Raw genomic sequence first — 21,436 nt, forward strand, 5'->3', positions numbered from 1 at the left:
AGACAATATCATAAGGTTCATCACCACTTTTTCCAATGGGGCAAATGAGCTGAGAGCCATTATGAACCGACATTGGCCAATACTATGTATGGACAAGGATCTTGGAGGCTTGATCTCGGACAATCCACAAATTACATTTAGAAGGGGCCGCTCCTTGAGGGATAGGTTGGTCCGCAGCCATTATACCCAGAAAACCTCATACAGCTCAACATGGCTAGGTACACAGCCGAAAGGCTGTTACAGATGTGGTAGCTGTAAATATTGTACCTCTATTCAACAGAGCAAAGAATTTCAGAGCAATGTCACAGGAAAGATCTACCCTATTGGTCAATTCATTAATTGTAGATCAATAGGAGTGGTATATAAAATCACCTGTAGCTGTGGCCTTGAATACATCGGTAAGACCAAGAGGGAGCTGAGGGTTAGGGTAGGCGAACACCATAGAGATATAATTCATAAACGTGATACACCGGTAGCCACCCATGTCAATCAAAGACATAAGGGTGACGTGAAGGCAGTCAGTTTCATGGGCATAGAAAAGGTCCCCCAAAATCCAAGAGGAGGTGATAGGGATAAACGCATACTCCAAAGAGAAACCTATTGGATTTTCTCATTACAATCTGTATATCCCAAAGGACTGAATGAGACACTATCCTTTTCTTCCTTCTTGTAGGGAGTTTTAATAGGGCTTTTTAGTTCAGGGAGAGCCGACGAGGAGTGGGGGCGCCATTTGCGCAGGAATTTAGGGTGCCAACCTCCGCGTGAGGTAGGGAACAGCTAGTTAGGGACCTATAGGGCCAGATTTAGCGGGCACCCTTTCTATAATTCCTACAGATATATGGAGGTTGGTGGTATCCCCTTCTTATGCATGCAACAAAATTAATTGAATAATTTCCACATCACACATATTTTGCAGTTGGTATCCTGACTCTTTTTTCTGCTTCTTTTCCCATGATGGAGTGTAAAGAATTTGTTTTCATTCACAAGATAATCCCTGACAATGTCCATAATATGGGTGTTGGCGTTTTGTACTGATTCATAACGCCTATGCAATCATAAAATGACTTAACAATTCGGGTCCCGTATAAATAATGATAGGGGGACGCATTCAACATTTATGATTGATTAAATGAAGCTGCACTATTAGATTGATGCAATAAAATAAAGTGAGCGGCTCCTACTGATACGTGATGGTCAGGTGACTGCCTAGACCAATCACGCAATATCTTGATATGCAGACTGACATGCCCGGTTACGCCCAGGAAGTGGGGCAGGGTATGGTCGGTTCCTGTCTTAACATGACGCGCGGCGCCTGTTTAGGAAAACCCAGGAAGTGGGGCAAGTTGCCTGAGCAGATGCCGGCGTCATGCGCAAACCGGAAGTACTGTACGGGGCAACCGGAAACGGCAACAAGCCGCGGTATGCCGCGATTTATAAAAGGCAGCTATCTTACAACGGGCATGCTATGCGCCAGAAGAAGGTGTCACAATACCCCTGATGAGTCAGGCATCGACGAAACGCGTTGGGTGACAAGTCTGGAGATCGGGTCACGATTTTGGGTTTTCAGATGGACCTTACCTGATCATCCGTTTTTTATAGAAGCGTTTAAAGATAAGTACAGCGGTCTCAGTTTCTATAGTGGTATCATAAATGGATACAATTTGCTCATGAGGTGATTTTATGCTTATGCATTTGACCGATGCTGTACATATGCTGTGCTAATTTATATACGGGCTGGATATATGTCTATTAAGTAATATTAATTCTGATGACATAAAGGCCTGGTCGGCACACAATTACAAATATACAAGGCTCATATGGTCGGAGATTCCAGGTTTTGAAACACCTGGACAAGAAATACGTTAATGTCTAGGGCCATATGGTACCTTATTTAGTACAAAACGGTTTGTTTTTAATAGAACACTGCACAATTGCACTTTGGCACATGTTTGTTTTGATTTGATGTATGGTTTTTAAAGAATCATTAAAGGTTATGTTTTATTGTTCATGATATACCAATTTGCTACCTCTAAATATCTGACATTGGTTTGAGACACCCCCGCTATATAAAATGTCTCTGCTTTAAACCTTTGCTCCTTCCCCATAATCAGCTGGGATACTGTGGTCTGTTACCAGTATGGATGCTGCTCAGTTCCCTGCTCTGCTGCATAGCCGTATATGTGTTGTAGAGTCTTTGCTCCGCTGCACGACCCTCCATGCTGTACTTTTTCTGTCTGTGCTTAGAGTGCGCGCAGCCACACCTTCCCTGCTTTTATTACGGGCAGTGTGTGCGCTTGAATTGCTGTACCCAGCCTATTGCTGAGGGGCAGCTACTATATAGTGTTCCTCTTCCCTGTTGGGTGTGGCCAGAGCTTCACATTAGGTTCCTGAACCTAGCCATGTGTGTTTGGTCCCCCATGTTGCTCCTGGTCTGCCTTGTGATCAGCTCCTGTTCTGCCTGCGATCAGTTCTAGGAAAGCTGATGCCTTTTGTCCCTGGACCTGTCCCGTCTATGTGTTGGTACCAAAGTCCTTGCCTTGAATGTGGATTCCTGCTGTGTGAAAATCCTGAAGTCCTTCTATGTCTTGAACCATGTACCTGGTGACTGTGAGTTTCCTGTAACCTGTGAATAAACCTATGTTTGTCTGTTGAAGATGGAGTCCGGTATTCCTGCTGAGCGTCTACTTCGCTGTTCTCTGTCCACTATGCCTGGCTAGATCCATCCATCCCCGGTCCAATCCTGTGGTGCTTGCACCATCCTGCTTGAGTTCCTTCCTAGGTCCGATGTCCGGAGCCTGACGACCGCTGCCTGCTGTATGGAGCCTGATGACCACTGTCTGGTGCCTGGAGGTCGTGTCCGATGTCCGGAGTCTGGTGATCGCCATCTGGGGCCTAAAGCCTGATAATCACTGTCTGGTGCTTGGAGGTCATGTCCGATGTCCAGAGTCTGGTGTTCGCTGTCTGGTGCCTGGAGCCCGATGACCGCTGTGTGGTGCCTGGAGGTCGTGTCCAATGTCCGGAGTCAGGTGACCGCTGTCTGGTGCCTGGAGCCTGACAACCGCTGTCTGGTGCCTGGAGGTCGTGTCTTATGTCCAGAACCTGACAACCACTGCCCATTGTTCTGCCGATGTCTCTGAGGTCCTGCCTGCGTCCTGACGTTCCCTGCCTGGAGCCGTGGCTGTTGTCCAGAGTCCAGATGCGCTGCCTGTGTCCAGATGCCCTGCCTGTGTCCCGATGTCCTGCCTGTGTCCCGATGTCCTGCCTGTGTCCCGATGTCCAGTCCATGTTCCTGGTGGTCCATTCTGTGTTCCAGAGTCGGTCCCGCTCTTGTTCCTGGATGAACTCCTCCGTGTTCCTGGGGAGTCTACAGCCTTGTTTCCCGGTAATGGCTCTGCCTGTGAGTCCTGGATCTGACCAGCCAATGTCCTGCCTGTGTCTCCGATGTCCAGCTTGTGTCCAGATGTCCAATCCATGATCCTGGTGGTCCAGTCTGTGTTCCAGAGTCAGTCCTGTCCGTGTTCCTGTATGGACTCCTCCTCCATGTTCCTGGGGAGTCTCCAGCCTTGTTTGCCGGTGATGGCTCTGCCTGCTAGTCCTGGATCTGACCAGCCAATGCCCTGAGCTGCTGTGCCAATGTTCCTGGACCTGTGTTGTCCATGTCTGGCCTGTGTCCTGATGTCTGGTCGGTTTCCTGGGGTCCGCCCTGTGAAGATGTCTGTCCGAGCTCGGTGTCTGATGTTCTCCTGCTGTGCCTGCGTTACGCCTGAGGCCTGAGAGAGAGCTTCTCCTGGTAAGCCCGTGCCAGATGGCCCTGGACTACATCAACCCATGATGACCTCCTGCCATCGCCTGCTAATCTGGGATGTGTGCCCTTCCTTGATGTGCGGAATTGGGACCCTGGCATTGTGATGTCTTGTTTTTATACCGCGTCTTTGTTTAAGTAAGCTTCATGTTTCTTCATACCTGAAGTTGTGCGGTGTCATCTAGTCCTGCATGTCATCACCCTGCCCACATGCTCAGCTGCCACAGACCCCGGTCGCTGCCCTTCTCTAGCCCGGGTAGGTCTGGGTTCCCATCTGGGTCCAGTGGGTTCACATTTCATTGCCACCTGGGACGCACGCCCTACATTATCGTGGCCAGGCCGCGTCCTCAACTTTAACACACATTTCCCTCACCCTGCCCGAATGTAGGACATACCTTCCCACACCCCAGAAGGGCTGGGGGTAACACCTTCCCTGGCTTCCTTTTTAACTTTGAGGCTTTGCTAACTGGGCGGCAGCTAGCACTGGCCATGTCACAGTCCGTCGTAACACTGGTCAGGGGCATGGGACCACCTGCTTCCTGATCTCCGGGCCTGCTCCCATCACCTTTAGCACTTATGCTGGCTCCTTTTTAGGAGACCCTCAGCAGCATCACTCCACAGTCTGATGTGGCTGAGTCCTCCTGTACCACAACACACATTTTTATTGTGCATCACATTGACATTCTGGACACTTGCATGGCAATGCATATCAGATCTGGGAGGGTTGTCAGGGATGTATCGGGCAACCAACATCCCAGATCAGTTCCCAATAAAACATTTATGGGGAGGTTCTGGGACACTCCCACTTCCTTCATTCCCCTCCCCGCACCCCAATCCAGAAAAACCGGTGACAGTCATGGTCTTCCCAGGGATGAGTTCCTCCGGTAACACAAACTCAGGGTGCATGAGAGTTTGTTCTGCGCCAGTGTCCCTAAGTCCAACAGTAATAGTGTTGCCCACATTAACTGGTTACAAATTTTCACGGGCTCTCCCACCCGCCCCACCCACAAAAAGAATGGCTGTACCAGGCCCTGGGGCCTCGGGTGTAGGGTTCATCTTCTGCCTCTCTGGGCAGACAAGGCTGATGTGACCGGTCCGGTCACCGGTATATCAGCGCCGGGAGTCATATGCAAGCCGGGTGCTGGAAGATGGGGCAGTCCCCCTGAGGACCGGCTAGCAGGGGCACTGGAGATGATCAATGGCTTACCTCCACAGGTGACAACTGGCTTCTGCACCTCCAGTTTACAATTGGCCTCGTAGGTTTCAGCAATCTGCACTGCTTTATCCACCTCTTTTGGCTCCCGGCCCATCACGAACTATCGCATCTCAGCCGAGCAAAGATGTAGGAACTGGTCTTTCACCATCAGGTCCTTTAGCTGCTCAAAGGTGGTCACTGACAGTCCTTGGACCCACTGCTCAAAGTGGGTTCTGAGTCCATGCACCACATCGCTATACAGTGCCTTGCAAAAGTATTCAGCCCCCTGGAACTTTTAAACCTTTTCCCACATATCATGCTTCAAACATAAAGATACCAAATGTAAATTTTTGTTAAAGAATCAACAACAAGTGGAACACAATTGTGAAGTTGAACTTAATTTATTGGTTATTTTAAATTTTTGTGGAAATTGAAAATCTGAAAAGTGGGGCGTGCAATATTATTCGGCCCCTTTACTTTCAGTGCAGCAAACGCATTCCAGAAGTTCATTGTGGATCTCTGAATGATCCAATGTTGTCCTAAATGACTAATGATGATAAATATAATCCACCTGTGTGTAATCAAGTCTCCGTTTAAATGCACCTGCTCTGTGATAGACTCAGGATTCTGTTTGAAACACAGAGAGCATCATGAAGACCAAGGAACACAACAGGCAGGTCCGTGATACTGTTGTGGAGAAGTTTAAAGCTGGATTTGGATACAAAATGATTTCCAAAACTTTAAACATCCCAAGGAGCACTGTGCAAGCGATCATATTGACATGGAAGGAGTATCATACCACTACCAAGACCGTCCCTCTAAACTTTCATCTCAAACAAGGAGAAGACTGATCAGAGATGCAGCCAAGAGGCCCATGATCACTCTGGATGAACTGGAGAGATCTACAGCTGAGGTGGGACAATCTGTCCATAGGACAACAATCAGTCATACACTGCACAAATCTGGCCTTTATGGAAGAGTGGCAAGTAGAAAGCCATTTCTCAAAGATATCCATAAAAAGTGTTGTTTACAGTTTGCAACAAGCCACCTGTGAGACACACCAAACATGTGGAAGAAGGTGCTCTGGTCAGATGAAACCAAAATCGAACTTTTTGGCAACAATGCCAAATGATATGTTTGGCGTAAAGGCAACACAGCTCATCACCCTGAACACACCATCCCCACTGTCAAACATGGTGGTGGCAGCATAATGGTTTGGGGCTGCTTTTCTTCAGCAGAAACAGAGAAGATGGTTAAAATTGATGGGAAGATGGATGGAGCCAAATACAGGACCATTCTTGAAGAAAACCTGTTGGAGTCAGCAAAAGACCTTAGACTGGGACGGAGATTTGTCTTCCAACAAGACAATGATCCCAAACATAAAGCAAAATGTACAATGGAATGGTTCACAAATAAACGTATCCAGGTGTTTGAATGGCCAAGTCAAAGTCCAGACCTGAATCCAATCGAGAATCTGTGGAAAGAGCTGAAAACTACTGTTCACAAACGATCTCCATCAAACCTCACTGAGCTCGAGCTGTTTGCCAAGGAAGAATGGGCAAGAATTTCAGTCTCTCGATGTACAAAACTGATAGAGACATACCCCAAGAGACTTGCAGCTGTAATTGCAGCAAAAGGTGGCGCAACAAAGTATTAAGTTAAAGGGTCCGAATAATATTTCACGCCCCACTTTTCAGTTTTTGAATTTCCACAAAAATTTGAAATAACCAATAAATTTCGTTCAACTTCACAATTGTGTCCCACTTGTTGTTGAGTCTTCACCAAAAATTTACATTTGGTATCTTTATGTTTTAAGAATGATATGTGGGAAAAGGTTGACAAGTTCCAGGGGGCCGAATACTTTTGCAAGGCACTGTAGCTGTCCATGTTGGAGGTTCCGGAACTTTTTACGGTAGACCTCAGGAGTCAGCTGGTACTTCTTTATTAAGGCCTGCTTGATGGCCTCAGTCTCCATCTTGATCTCGAGGGAGAGAAGAAAACATTTCCAGAGCTTTTCCTCTGAGCCCTGGAGTTAAATATCGGGCCTATTGGTCCTCAGGCAGCTGGTACTGTCTGCAGGCTTTTTCAAACCCATGCAGAAATATGTCCAAGTCCCCTTCACTGGAAAGTGCTCTGACCGGGGTTTAAAGGTTGGTGAATTATTGGACTCACAGTTTCATGGGGTAGATGGTGCTACCCCGAGTTGGACCATCTGCAGTTCATGGCCTCTCCAAGTTTGGGCCTCACATTCAGCTCTCTCAGCATCTCACTCTTGGAAGTGCAGGATCAGCTTCAGACGTTCCTCACAATCGTCTGCGTGGATTTGCTCCAAGGCCGTCTGGAGGAGGGGGTCCACACTACTCTGGTTGTGAGTAGGGCTGGCATTCACTGGTTGGACCCCTGCAGCAGCACCTCCTGTGCTTGGGATGGCTTCTGAGTCACCAGGGCTCTGGTGACGGACTGGCTCTGCGGCACCTTGCAACAATTCTGCAATCATTTGGTGCCTGGTTTTGCCCACAGAGTCAATCTTTCTCGTCATACAGAGGGCAATAAGAACATCCTTGGTCTGCTGGCTATACCAGGACTCCCCAACTGTAGCCATGACTACCAAATAAAAGATAAAACAGAAAAACGAAGAGAGGTAGGGTGCAACTGGTAAACATACAGTATTGTCTCAGATCTAAAAAACACTGAGTTCGATCTTCAAAACTTTTTGTGCAGGGTCCTCGCAAGAATCGTGCAATTTTTTAGTGAGAGGAATGATTGCTCAAACCAGGTCACTAATGCTCTATGATCCCACCGTTCTGCCACAAATTCATCAGGAAAACCACACTTTTGTTTCAATTAAGTTCGTGAACTTGCAGTTCTCTAGCACCCCCTTTACCCTCAGGTCAGTCAGAGAACTGCACCTAGGCTAAGTAGTCGCCGGAGAGGCTGACCTGTCATGTACTGGTTATCAGGGCACTCTGCAGTGAGGGCGGTATATATAACCCCAATCCCAGGCCGGGAATACATATATAAACCTTCAGTCCGTCACTGCCAGGGTCCCCCAATAACCAGAACACTATGCTGCTACCAGTTCCTCATTAGATATGAGACCAGTCCGTTACCAAGCCTATATCGGGTCATAAACCAACCCCAGGTAGTATGAATTTGCGCAGAGTACGTGTCAGTTCGATCATAGAGCAAAAAGAACGAAGATAGCAAATTTATAAGTTTACTCCAGAAAAAGTGAGCAGTGTTTACAAAAGATATTACAAAAGATACAAAATACAAGTATGTACAAACAGTTATGAAAATAAAAGGGATAAATATGAAACTTACTAAATCTCAGTCACAGGTATGATGTGTCGATAAAGGGGAGGAGAGTTCCCAAAGAGATGATTCAGTAGCACAGCATGGTGTTGTTTCAGCTGTCTCTCCGGCTCTGAATGCATCCCAAAATGGACATTCCTGTTTTATGGTTTGGCCATAAACTTAGGGACTTTCACTTTGGCTGACCTCACATGTGGGCTGTTTCTGGGAGATACACCTATTTTGGAAAGTTATCAAAACTCCCTTTTTCGCATATCTTTGTCCTGGAAGCGCACAGGCCAATGATATTGGCATTATTTTGTCCCCTGTGATTTTACCATTCCTTAGAGTCCAAACACGGTATGTATGGGATATATGGTAGGCAGAAATTCATTTCCCAGGTTTCTGATGACCCTAAATGCCACAAAACACTGCCATGTGTAGCCCCAAGTGCCCTGATCCTGGAAATCTATTTTCATGTTTCTAGGATTAGCGTGTGTCACAGAATATGACTTTGAGTATTCTGTCTAGGAAACAAAGAGATTATTGGCAGGAAATCACACTCAACTCTTCTGCAGGCAATAAAATAGGCCCTTTTCTGGAGAGGAGGGGGGAGTGTGACTTAGCAGAGAGGGAGAGGGGGGAGCTGCAGCAGTGCAAGGGGAACTGCAGCAGGATTTTGGTTGTACAGAAACCAATGGGGGGAGGAGTAGCAGGCAGCGCTGGCTGTGTAAGCTGAACAATGGAAAATAATTCATATTTTCCTGACATTATGTATGTAATTCATCCACAAAAAAAATAAATGGGTTAACAACAATGAAAGAGTCTCATGCCTGTTGCTGCTCTGGAACTGGCAGAAGTGTTTGTGTTTCTGTGCCATGCTCCTGGGCACAGTTGTAGCAAATGTAAGAAACAGTTTCTTACATCTGCTCCACATTGGAAGATGTATGCCAGAAAACAGAGAACTACTTAGAGATCATGAAAAAAACAAGTGTTTAATACATGTCTATTAAACAGTGTTGTTCTAAACTGAGGCATACTCTTTACCTGGCATGTCCTTCCTACCTTCTGGTTATGGATTAAATGTAATCAGTATGAGTTTAATGGCTTGCCTTAAGTGTTTTAGATGATTTAACATTATACTAACAGGCTTGATGCAAGTGTGCATTGTGCAACACCCTGATCTAAATAGAACATAGCAAGAATTTGCATCTAGTTCATTACTAAGTTTAATCTGATATTATTGAAAGTTTTAAACAAAAGAAACAATGTAAATCTTAGGTACAGTTTAATGGTACACTTTAGTTTGCTAAAGACATTAGTTTCCTAAACACAGTATGCATATACTGATAGAAAACTAAATCCTAATAGTAGAGTTGAGCGACTTTTGGTTTTTTAGGGTCGCGTTTCGTTTCGTGAAACCCGACTTTTCCAAAAGTCGGGTCGAGCAAGATCGTCCGATTATAGGGAAAAGTCGGGGTCGCCCCGAAACACGAAACCCAATGTAAGTCAATGGGGAATAAAAGTCGGCAGTGAGAGGAGGACAGGAAACACACCTACACTGCCCATTTGAATGCCAAAAGCATCAATTCTTCTTACTTAAGCTTGTCAACCTTAATTAACTTCATAATACAAGTTACGCACTGAAAAATGGGGGTTATTTGGCTAAAGTTGTGGGGGGGAGGGCTGGCTGCAGGTTTTCATGTGCCCTGGGCGAAAGAGCGCCCCTTTAACACATACCACAACTCATCATGCTCCGATACGGCAGAGAAATAGCGGTATAGTACAATGAAAAATACCTCACTTTTTACATCTCATGACGAGGCCCATCTATTTCTCCATACAGAATCATTGGTCCCATATAATGTTTGAAACAGTATATGATGAGCTCCACATAATACTACAGTATATGTTGGTCCCCATGGATGAAGCTCCACTGTCTTATGGGCCCAAATAATGCTCCAAACATAATGGGCCCCATTTCTAATGCTCTAGTGTATAATGGGCCCTGTAAATGCTGCTCCAGTGTCTGAAGTCCACCTTTGGAATGCTCCAGTGTATGGTGGGCCCCATCTATCATTCTCCAGAGTATAGTGCTCCCCAAAAATTGCTGCCCCAACATTGAAAACAATCAAATAAGTCTCCTCGCTAGGGAATCCCTGTACTTGTCTGGACAGGTGCTGTAGCTTGCTTAACAGCTCGCCAGCCGTTCTCACGCCCAGTATGGATTGCACGTGATTGCACAAAGGTTAGAAAGGGTACCGTATCCCTGGATAACATGTATGGATAGCGTACACATTCAAAATATATGTCTATACAGCATGAGGCAGGCTCAGACGGTGTTAGGCCCAGTATGGATTGCACGTGATTGCACAAAGGTTAGAAAGGGTACCGTATCCCTGGATAACATGTATGGATAGCGTACACATTCAAAATATATGTCTATACAGCATGAGGCAGGCTCAGACGGTGTTAGGCCCAGTATGGATTGCACGTCATTGCACAAAGGTTAGAAAGGGTACCGTATCCCTGGATAACATGTATGGATAGCGTACACATTCAAAATATATGTCTCAGGAGGCAGGCTCAGACGGTGTTAGGCCCAGTATGGATTGCACGTGATTGCACAAAGGTTAGAAAGGGTACCGTATCCCTGGATAACATGTATGGATAGCGTACACATTCAAAATATATGTCTATACAGCATGAGGCAGGCTCAGACGGTGTTAGGCCCAGTATGGATTGCACGTGATTGCACAAAGGTTAGAAAGGGTACCGTATCCCTGGATAACATGTATGGATAGCGTACACATTCAAAATATATGTCTATACAGCATGAGGCAGGCTCAGACGGTGTTAGGCCCAGTATGGATTGCACGTGATTGCACAAAGGTTAGAAAGGGTACCGTATCCCTGGATAACATGTATGGATAGCGTACACATTCAAAATATATGTCTCAGGAGGCAGGCTCAGACGGTGTTAGGCCCAGTATGGATTGCACGTGATTGCACAAAGGTTAGAAAGGGTACCGTATCCCTGGATAACATGTATGGATAGCGTACACATTCAAAATATATGTCTATACAGCATGAGGCAGGCTCAGACGGTGTTAGGCCCAGTATGGATTGCACGTGATTGCACAAAGGTTAGAAAGGGTACCGTATCCCTGGATAACATGTATGGATAGCGTACACATTCAAAATATATGTCTATACAGCATGAGGCAGGCTCAGACGGTGTTAGGCCCAGTATGGATTGCACGTGATTGCACAAAGGTTAGAAAGGGTACCGTATCCCTGGATAACATGTATGGATAGCGTACACATTCAAAATATATGTCTCAGGAGGCAGGCTCAGACGGTGTTAGGCCCAGTATGGATTGCACGTGATTGCACAAAGGTTAGAAAGGGTACCGTATCCCTGGATAACATGTATGGATAGCGTACACATTCAAAATATATGTCTATACAGCATGAGGCAGGCTCAGACGGTGTTAGGCCCAGTATGGATTGCACGTGATTGCACAAAGGTTAGAAAGGGTACCGTATCCCCGGATAACATGTATGGATAGCGTACACATTCAAAATATATGTCTATACAGCATGAGGCAGGCTCAGACGGTGTTAGGCCCAGTATGGATTGCATGTGATTGCACGAAGGTTAGAAAGGGTACCGTATCCCTGGATAACATGTATGGATAGCGTACACATTCAAAATATATGTCTATACAGCATGAGGCAGGCTCAGACGGTGTTAGGCCCAGTATGGATTGCACGTGATCGCACAAAGGTTAGAAAGGGTACCGTATCCCTGGATAACATGTATGGATAGCGTACACATTCAAAATATATGTCTCAGGAGGCAGGCTCAGACGGTGTTAGGCCCAGTATGGATTTGACGGCCCAGATTACACAGCGGAGGAGCAGGGAGAGGTAAAGATTGCAAATGCTGGGGCCCTGCCCAAGCAAGGGGGGCCCACTCGTGGGCGTCGGTACTGGCACTGGGCCCCTCATAGTACAGCGGTGTGTCTGACGGCGGGTGTGCACCACCACCGTCAGAGACACTTGATTGCACTATGAGGGACCCTGTGCCAGTGCCCGCGCCCAAGAGTCGGCCTACCCACCTGTCCAGGGCAACGGCACTCGCACGGTGCCGTGCGCTAGGTGTTGACCCCGGCCATGGGGGGGGAGGCAGCACAGTTAGGGAGTTTTAGAAAGTGGCATATGTTGATGTTGGACATTCAGCTGATGCAAAAGGCGAAATAAGTGAAGTACCAGGAAGAGGTGGACCAAAGCAAGTCATTTTTCTGTCACCCTATGTGTCATCAGGGGAAGGTGGGACAAAATCCTTGGAAACCCATGCGTGGTTCATTTTAATGAAGGTTAGATCATCCACATTTTGGGTTGACAGACGGGTCCTTTTTTCTGTCAGGATTGATCCAGCTGCACTGAAGACTCTTTCCGATAGCACACTTGCAGCTGGGCAAGCGAGCTCCTGTAAGGCATATTGGGCCAATTCAGGCCAGGTGTCCAGTTTAGCGGCCCAATAGTCAAAGGGGAATGACCTGTGTGGGAGAACATCGATATGGGAGGAAAAGTAGTTTGTAACCATAGTTGACAACTGCTGTCTCCTGTCACTTTCCATCGATGCAGTATTACCAGTTGTGTGAGCGGTATTTGAAAAATCAGTCCACAACATTGTCATGAAACCCCTGTCTCCAACGCCACTCTGCTGTGTGCACCACGAACACCTCTGCCAAGCTGCCCCCGGCCCGTACGGCTCGTGTGAGAACCATCACCGCTGCTGTGTGCTGGGAATGCCTCAAGCAACCGATTTACCAGAGTTGCTTGTTTATTAGCCAATATTAGGTCAAGGTTCTCCTGTGGCATGATGTTTTGTAATTTGCCTTTATAGCGTGGATCCAGGATGCTGGCCAACCAGTAGTCGTCATCGTTCATCATTTTGGCAATGCGGGGGTCCCTTTTTAGGATCCGCAAGGCATAATCTGACATGTGGGCCAATGTTCCCGGTGTAAGTGATGCACTGCGAGTGCTGGGTGGAGGAGCACTTTCTGGCAAATCCACATCCCTCCAGTCACGCACAAACCCTGTACCAGACCTTGCCACGCCAACATTTTCACTTGCCCCACGAGATGCATCCTCCTCCCCTAAGTAATCATCCCCATCATCCTCCTCCTCCTCCTCTTCTTCCTCCACCTCGTCCAGGAGAGGTCCCTGAGCAGACAATGGCTGAATGTCATCAAGGATTCCCTCCTCCTCTTCCTCCTCATCAACATTGGCTGCAGACGCCTGCTCCTTAAGGTGCGTCAAAGTTTGCATGAGCAGACGCATAAGTGGGATGCTCATGCTTAGGATGGCGTCGTCTGCGCTTACCAGCCGTGTGCATTCCTCAAAACACTGAAGGACTTTACAAAGGTCTTTCAGCTTCGACCACTGCACGCCTGTCAACTCCATGTCTGCTCTCAAAGTGCCTGGCCGTGTATCCTCCCACAAATGCATTATGGCCTGCCTCTGCTCGCACAGCCGCTCCACCATGTGCAGGGTGGAGTTCCACCTTGTTGCAATGTCGATAATGAGGCGGTGGTTGGGAAGGTGGAGCAATCGCTGCAGCTTCTGCATACGAACGGAGTGTACAGGCGACCGGCGGATGTGCGCGCACAGTCTTCGCACCTTCTGGAGCAGGGCTGTTAACTCCGGATAATTTTTGAGGAAGCACTGCACCACCAGGTTCAATGTGTGAGCCAAGCAAGGTATGTAGCTGAGTTTTGAAAGGGCTATGGCTGCCACAAAATTACGGCCGTTATCACTAACTACCTTGCCTGCCTCAAGATATACACTGCCCAGCCATGACTCAGTTTGTCGCTTCAAGTACTCGGCCAGCACCTCGGCGGTGTGTCTGTCGCCCAAACACATCATCTGCAACACAGCCTGCTGACGCTTTCCACTAGCTGCTCGATAGGGGGACACATCGTGTACAACAGTGGCAGCTGCAGATGGAGTGCTCGTACGACTGCGCTATGTGGACGAGCTTTCGCTTCTGGAGAAGGAGGAGGAGGAGGAGGAGGGTCGAACGCCTACAGCCAACTGTTTCCTATACCGTGGGCTAGGCAGCACTGTCCCACCACCGCTGTCCCCTGTGGACCCTGCATCCACCACATTAACCCAGTGCGCAGTGATGGACACGTAACGGCCCTGGCCATGCCGACTGGACCATGCATCAGTTGTGAGGTGCACCTTTCCGCTCACTGACTGCTTGAGTGCATGGACAATGCGGTCTTTCACATGATGGTGGAGGGCTGGGATGGCTTTGCGAGAGAAGAAGTGGCGACTGGGTAGGTCATAGCGTGGTACTGCATAGGCCATGAGTTCGCGGAAGGCTGTGCTTTCCACCAACCGAAAGGGCATCATCTCAAACGAGATTAGTTTGGCAATGTGGGCGTTCAAACCCAGTGTACGCGGATGAGAGACTGAGTACTTTCTTGACCTACTCATAGTGTCTGGGAGGGTGAGCTGGACTTGAGAGCTGCATATGGTGGAAGTAGCAGTGGACCGGGCGGACTGAGAGAGGGTTGATGATGGTGATGGAGTTGGTGTTCTTTCTGATGGCCTAGAATCAGTCTTTCGTTGATATAACAGTGGGATTCCCTGACTGCTGTGGTCTTGCAACGACACCTCAACATTTGCTGCTGTGCTAACCGGTGGGCTTACAGTGGGGGAAACAATGTAGCGTTGCTGACTACCTTCGTTGTGATCAGTTGCACATGTGGCACTTGAGGTTTGGTGTTGTGTCCACGCTTGCAAGTGCATGCTGGTTAAATGTCTAAGCATGCAACTGGTATTCAAATTTTTCAGATTTTTCCCTCGGCTAAAGGTCTTTGCGCACTTCTTACAGATAACCTTGGCCTGATCATGAGGATTTTGTTCAAAAAAGTGCCACACTGCACTCTTCCTACTTTGGCAGACATTTTGCGGCCTAGCACGCTGTGATCTTTTGACCCTCTGGACAAGCTGTCCAGCAACTCTTTTGATGTTTGGAACCTGTCTTTGGAGTGCTCCGGGCCTGCCAGATAACAGCTGTTGCGATGTCGATGTCTGCTGTGGATGCTCCTCATCTGAGCTATTGGAAGCAGCACCCTCTTCCCCCAATGGATGCCAATCTGGGTCAACAACTGGGTCATCCATCACCTCCTCTTCTATGTCATGTGCACCTTCCTCTGTGTCACCGTGTATGGTGGTATAGTGTGCGGGAAGGGGCACCTGAGTCTCATCAGGGTCAGAATCTGGCTCTGTACACTGCGAGGACAATGTAGTGCTCTGAGTGAATGTACCAGCAGAATCATCCATCAGCGGCTGTGCATCAGTGCACTCCATGTCAGATTCATCTTGGCCTGGGTAATTCACCATTTCACTTGATAATCCAGGCATGGTATGTGAAAACAGCTCCATGGAGTAATCAGTAGTATGGCCTGCGTCATCCTTCAATCTTGGTTGGGGTGAAGGACACAAGGAAAGGTGTGGTTCATGAACATGAGTCTCCAATGACGACTCAGTGCTTTTACTTTTTACAACTGAAGAAGAGGAGGCGATAGAGCTGGAGGCTGAGTCAGCAATGTAAGACAAAACTTTTTCCTGATGCTCTGGCTTTAAAAGCGGTTTGCCAACTCCTAGAAAACTAAGCGTTCGAGGCCTTATGTAGCCAGACGATGACGCAGGGTCAGCACCTCCTGCATTCGGTCCTATTTTGCTCTTGCCACTACCATCAGATCCACCACCAACACCATCATTACCAGCTGCCAACCCCCGCCCAATTCCACGGCCTCTTCCACCAGCCTTCCTCATTTTTGGTAGAAATGTAGACAAAATCCAACAAACTATATAGTATTGTAAAACAAGGTACAAGGTGTCTATAGGACAGGGGAGATTTAGAATTTCTGCACACACTTGTGGACAGTGGACACTTTTGGATTGTGTGAGGCCCACTGATATCTGAGCGCTATGTGACAGGCTCGATGGCACAGCTGCCTGTGACGAAAGTGACGAGAGGATAAGGGAGATTTTGAATCTCTGCGCACACTTTTGGACACTGGACACTTGTGGATTGTGTGAGGCCCACTGATATCTGAGCGCTATGTGACAGGCTCGATGGCACAGCTGCCTGTGACAAAAGTGACGAGAGGATAATGGAGATTTTGAATCTCTGCGCACACTTTTGGACACTGGACACTTGTGGATTGTGTGAGGCCCACTGATATCTGAGCGCTATGTGACAGGCTCGATGGCACAGCTGCCTGTGACAAAAGTGACGAGAGGATAATGGAGATTTTGAATCTCTGCGCACACTTTTGGACACTGGACACTTGTGGATTGTGTGAGGCCCACTGATATCTGAGCGCTATGTGACAGGCTCGATGGCACAGCTGCCTGTGACAAAAGTGACGAGAGGATAATGGAGATTTTGAATCTCTGCGCACACTTTTGGACACTGGACACTTGTGGATTGTGTGAGGCCCACTGATATCTGAGCACTATGTGACAGGCTCGATGGCACAGCTGCCTGTGACAAAAGTGACGAGAGGATAATGGAGATTTTGAATCTCTGCGCACACTTTTGGACACTGGACACTTGTGGATTGTGTGAGGCCCACTGATATCTGAGCGCTATGTGACAGGCTCGATGGCACAGCTGCCTGTGACAAAAGTGACGAGAGGATAATGGAGATTTTGAATCTCTGCGCACACTTTTGAACACTGGACATTTGTGGATTGTGTGAGGCCCACTGATATCTGAGCGCTATGTGACAGGCTCGATGGCACAGCTGCCTGTGACAAAAGTGACGAGAGGATAATGGAGATTTTGAATCTCTGCGCACACTTTTGGACACTGGACACTTGTGGATTGTGTGAGGCCCACTGATATCTGAGCGCTATGTGACAGGCTCGATGGCACAGCTGCCTGTGACAAAAGTGACGAGAGGATAATGGAGATTTTGAATCTCTGCGCACACTTTTGGACACTGGACACTTGTGGATTGTGTGAGGCCCACTGATATCTGAGCGCTATGTGACAGGCTCGATGGCACAGCTGCCTGTGACAAAAGTGACGAGGATAAGGGAGATTTTGAATCTCTGCGCACACTTTTGGACACTGGACACTTGTAGATTGTGTGAGGCCCACTGATATCTGAGCGCTATGTGACAGGCTCGATGGCACAGCTGCCTGTGACAAAAGTGACGAGAGGATAATGGAGATTTTGAATCTCTGCGCACACTTTTGGACACTGGACACTTGTGGATTGTGTGAGGCCCACTGATATCTGAGCGCTATGTGACAGGCTCGATGGCACAGCTGCCTGTGACAAAAGTGACTAGAGGATAAGGGAGATTGGATTGCTTTTAAAAAAGCAGTTTGCGGAGCAGTGGGTAAACAGCAATGCCAGCGTGTCAGGAAGCCTTAAAAGGCAGCCCAACAACCAACACCACTGATACACCACTATATAGCCTCCCCTTGCACTGCACACACAGTGACTTGTGTGTTGTGCAGGCCAAATCGCTAGCAGCAGAAGCAGTTTTTTTGTCTTCTTCCCTGCCTAACGCTCTCCCTACAGAATCAGCAGCAACCTCTCCCTATACTAAGATCGGCAGAAGTAAGATGGCGGTCGGCGTGCACGCCCTTTTATACCCCCTGTGACGCCCACCAAAGCAAGCCAATCGCTTGCATGCCCTTCTGAAAGATGGTGGTGACCCGTGCCTAGGTCATCACGTTGCCCACAGTGTCCGTGGATCCTGATTGGCTGAAAAAGAGAGCAAAACAAACTTTTGAAACGCGACTTTGGCGCGTAAGTCGCCGACCTCGTGGCCGACCTCAACCTAGGGTCGGGTTTCATTTCATGAAACCCGACTTTGCCAAAAGTCGGCGACTTTTGAATTTTTTCAACCCGTTTCGCTCAACTCTACCTAATAGTATAAAAAGCTGTAGCAGTATATTTCAATCTCAAAAGTCTGGTAAAAGCACAAATAGAGGAAGCACATACAACAGGCGTAATCGACACAGAGATTTAAGGAAAAGAGGAGAAAGTACAAGAAAGGAGATCAACAAAAAAAAAAAGAGAAATAAGTAGAAGGATATTAGGAGAATAGGAAAAGTTGTAGTATGAAAAAGGAGAGTGAATAGATGATAATGCAAAATCATTATTTGAAGTCCAGCAATCCTGTTAAGGTATGAAAAAAATTATTCTAGTGGCTACTCATGGTTAGCATCTCTGACCATAAGAAATCAGTTTTATGTTTCTTTTTGGTTGTAGCCCATGCTGTGATTCACTACCACTTAAGGTCTCTCAGGTTGCTCCCACCACACACAGATAGGAACTCAATGACATTATGCAGATGGAGGAATTGCAGTTATAGCGCTTACCGAAGAAGCTGAATCAGGAACCTGGATACCTGGAGCGCTCCCGATAATCAGCTGTTCGGTGCACCAGCTGCATGTGTCATGACTGTGTGACCGTCACAACACATGCATGGAGAGCCTGTGTGTTGTGACTGTCACACAGCCGCGACAAAGGCAGCTGCGGAGCCAAACAGCTGATTATCGGGAGCGCTCCAGGTATCCGGGTTCCCGATGCAGCTATTCGGTAAATGCCAAAGCTTGCGTAATAAGGAGGGAGCCGACGAGGTTCGCTCATCTCTACTCATGGTATCAGACAGCAATTCCTCCATCTGCACAATGTCATTGAGTTCCTATACATATACAGAAGGGAACAATCTGAGATCTTCAGTGTCAGTGAATCACAGCATGGGCTACAACCAAAAAGAAACATAAGACTGATTTCTTATGGTCAGGACAGCAGACTTTCCCTTAAAGCAATCTACTGAACCCAGTTGTAAGACCAAATCCCTGTACAGGGGTTAAAGTGTTAAGATCAGGGTTCCCCTGGAATCTGCCAGATGGAGTTGCTTGTACCAAGTCTCTCTGAGTTAGCCTTTTGAACATGTGTCCTCAGATAGATGTGACAGTGGAGTCCCTTTCCAGAAAACGAATAGCCCGGATTGTGAGTGGGAAATGTGGATAATTAAACAAAGGGGTCTTAAGGTCTGTTATTTTAGAGGTCTGCCATCTTTTCCCTAATCAGTCCCAAATACAAAGGGAGGAAGGAAGGGTAAAACAAATTGGTCTATGGCATGGGAGAAATCCAGGGGAGTGGGATAAGAACTTAGCGAGACCTATAACTTCATAATTCACCTCAGTTAGGCTAGATTCACATTAGTGTTTGAGTCTGCGGCGCATCATCCACATGCACAAACAAATGCAAAAACGCATGCAAAATGCATGTTTACGCAGCGATTTTATGTGCATCATCTTACGCATGACGGTAAAAACGCTGCGTGTGCATGTGTTTGTATGCGTTTTTGCATGCGTTTGCATTGTTTATGCGCATGCGTTTGATATGACACCAGACAAAAATGGGCGTGTCTCATGGAATTTCCATTTACATTTTGAAGAACACATGCATATCGAACACATGCATATCCTTGTATACCAATGCGTTCCCATAGACAGTAATGCGTTGTTGTTTTTACGCACTCATCCGCATGCGCATGCCTGCGCATATTTGATGGATTTTTGAAGCTTCACAAAATGCAACATGTTGCGTTTGCCGGACACCTCCACACACCTCAAAATGAATCATGCGTACGTAAAAGCATGCATGTCCCTGTGTACACCTTGTTAAATATGTGTACACATGATGCATGCAGATCTATTTGGATCAAATGCTGCGCACACAAACGCTAATGTGAAACCAGCCTTAATGAGTTATGAGTAGTACACACCGGTGTAGGAAATCTTCAGTTCTTGGCAATTTCTCATGTGGAATAGCCTTCATTTCTAAGAACAAGGATAGACTGTCGAATTTCACATGAAAGTTCTTTTGTTCTGGCCATTTTGAGAGTTTCATGGAACCAACAAATGTAATGCTCCAGATTCTCAACTAACACAAAGGAAGGTCAGGTTTATAGCTTCTCTAATCATCCAAACTGTTTTCAGCTGTGCTAACATACTTGTACAAGGGTTTTCAAGGGTATTCTAACCATCCATTAGCCTTCTTACACAGTTAGCAAACACAAAGTACCATAAGAACACTGGAGTGATGGTTGTTGGAAATGGGCCTCTATACACCTATAAAGATATTGCATTACAAAAGAGACATTTGCAGCTAGAATTGTCATTTAACACATTAACAATGTATAGAGTGTATTTCTAAATCATTTAATGTTAGCTTCATTGGAAAAAAAACTGTGCTTTTCTTTAAAAAATAAGGAAATTTATGTGACCCTAAACTTTGGAACGGTAGTGTAAGTAATTAGGCGACTTTGTTTTTCGGGTCGGTGCGATTACAGAGATACAAGATTTATACTGGGTTTTATGTTTGGCTGCTGTCACACAGTAAAAGATGCTTTTTATTGCAGAAAAAGGTTTTTGCATCACCATATTTTGAAAGCTATAATTTTTCCATATTTTGACCCACATAGTCATGTGAGGGCTTGTTTTTGCGGGACAAGTAGACATTTTTATTGGTACCATTTTTGGGCACATGACTTTTTTGATAGCTTTCTATTCCAAGTTTTGGGAGGCAGAATGAACAAAATCCAGCAATTCAGAATTTTTTGGAGGGGCGTTTGTCGTTCCTTGTGTGGTAAAATTGATAAGGCAGTTTTATTTTCTAGTCAGTATGATTACAGCGATACCCCATTTCATTTAAATATTTTTATGTTTTGGCGCTTTTACACAATAAAAACTATTTTACAGAAAAAATAATTATTTTTGAATCACTTTATTCTAAGAGCAATAACTGTTTTATTTTTCTAAGCATGAGAAAAATGAAGGATGGCACTCACCGTTCTAAAATCCACCATTTATTTCGACAGTAAATCTTCAGCAGGGGAGCAATGTGTGAAGTACGAGGACAACGGCCGTTTCTCATGCTTGGACATTTGTTATGTTTTTTTTCTGGATTGTGCACCCGTTCCCTTGGGCACTAGAGCATGTTTGTTACCTGCATCTCAAAAACATGTCTAGAATTCGACCTATTCTTACCTTTAACTCTGCAAAAACTCTTACTGTTTCT

The sequence above is a fragment of the Dendrobates tinctorius genome, unplaced genomic scaffold, assembly GCF_039654945.1.
Source record: "Dendrobates tinctorius isolate UK_male_01 unplaced genomic scaffold, ASM3965494v1 ptg000046l, whole genome shotgun sequence".
Taxonomy (NCBI): Eukaryota; Metazoa; Chordata; class Amphibia; order Anura; family Dendrobatidae; genus Dendrobates; species Dendrobates tinctorius.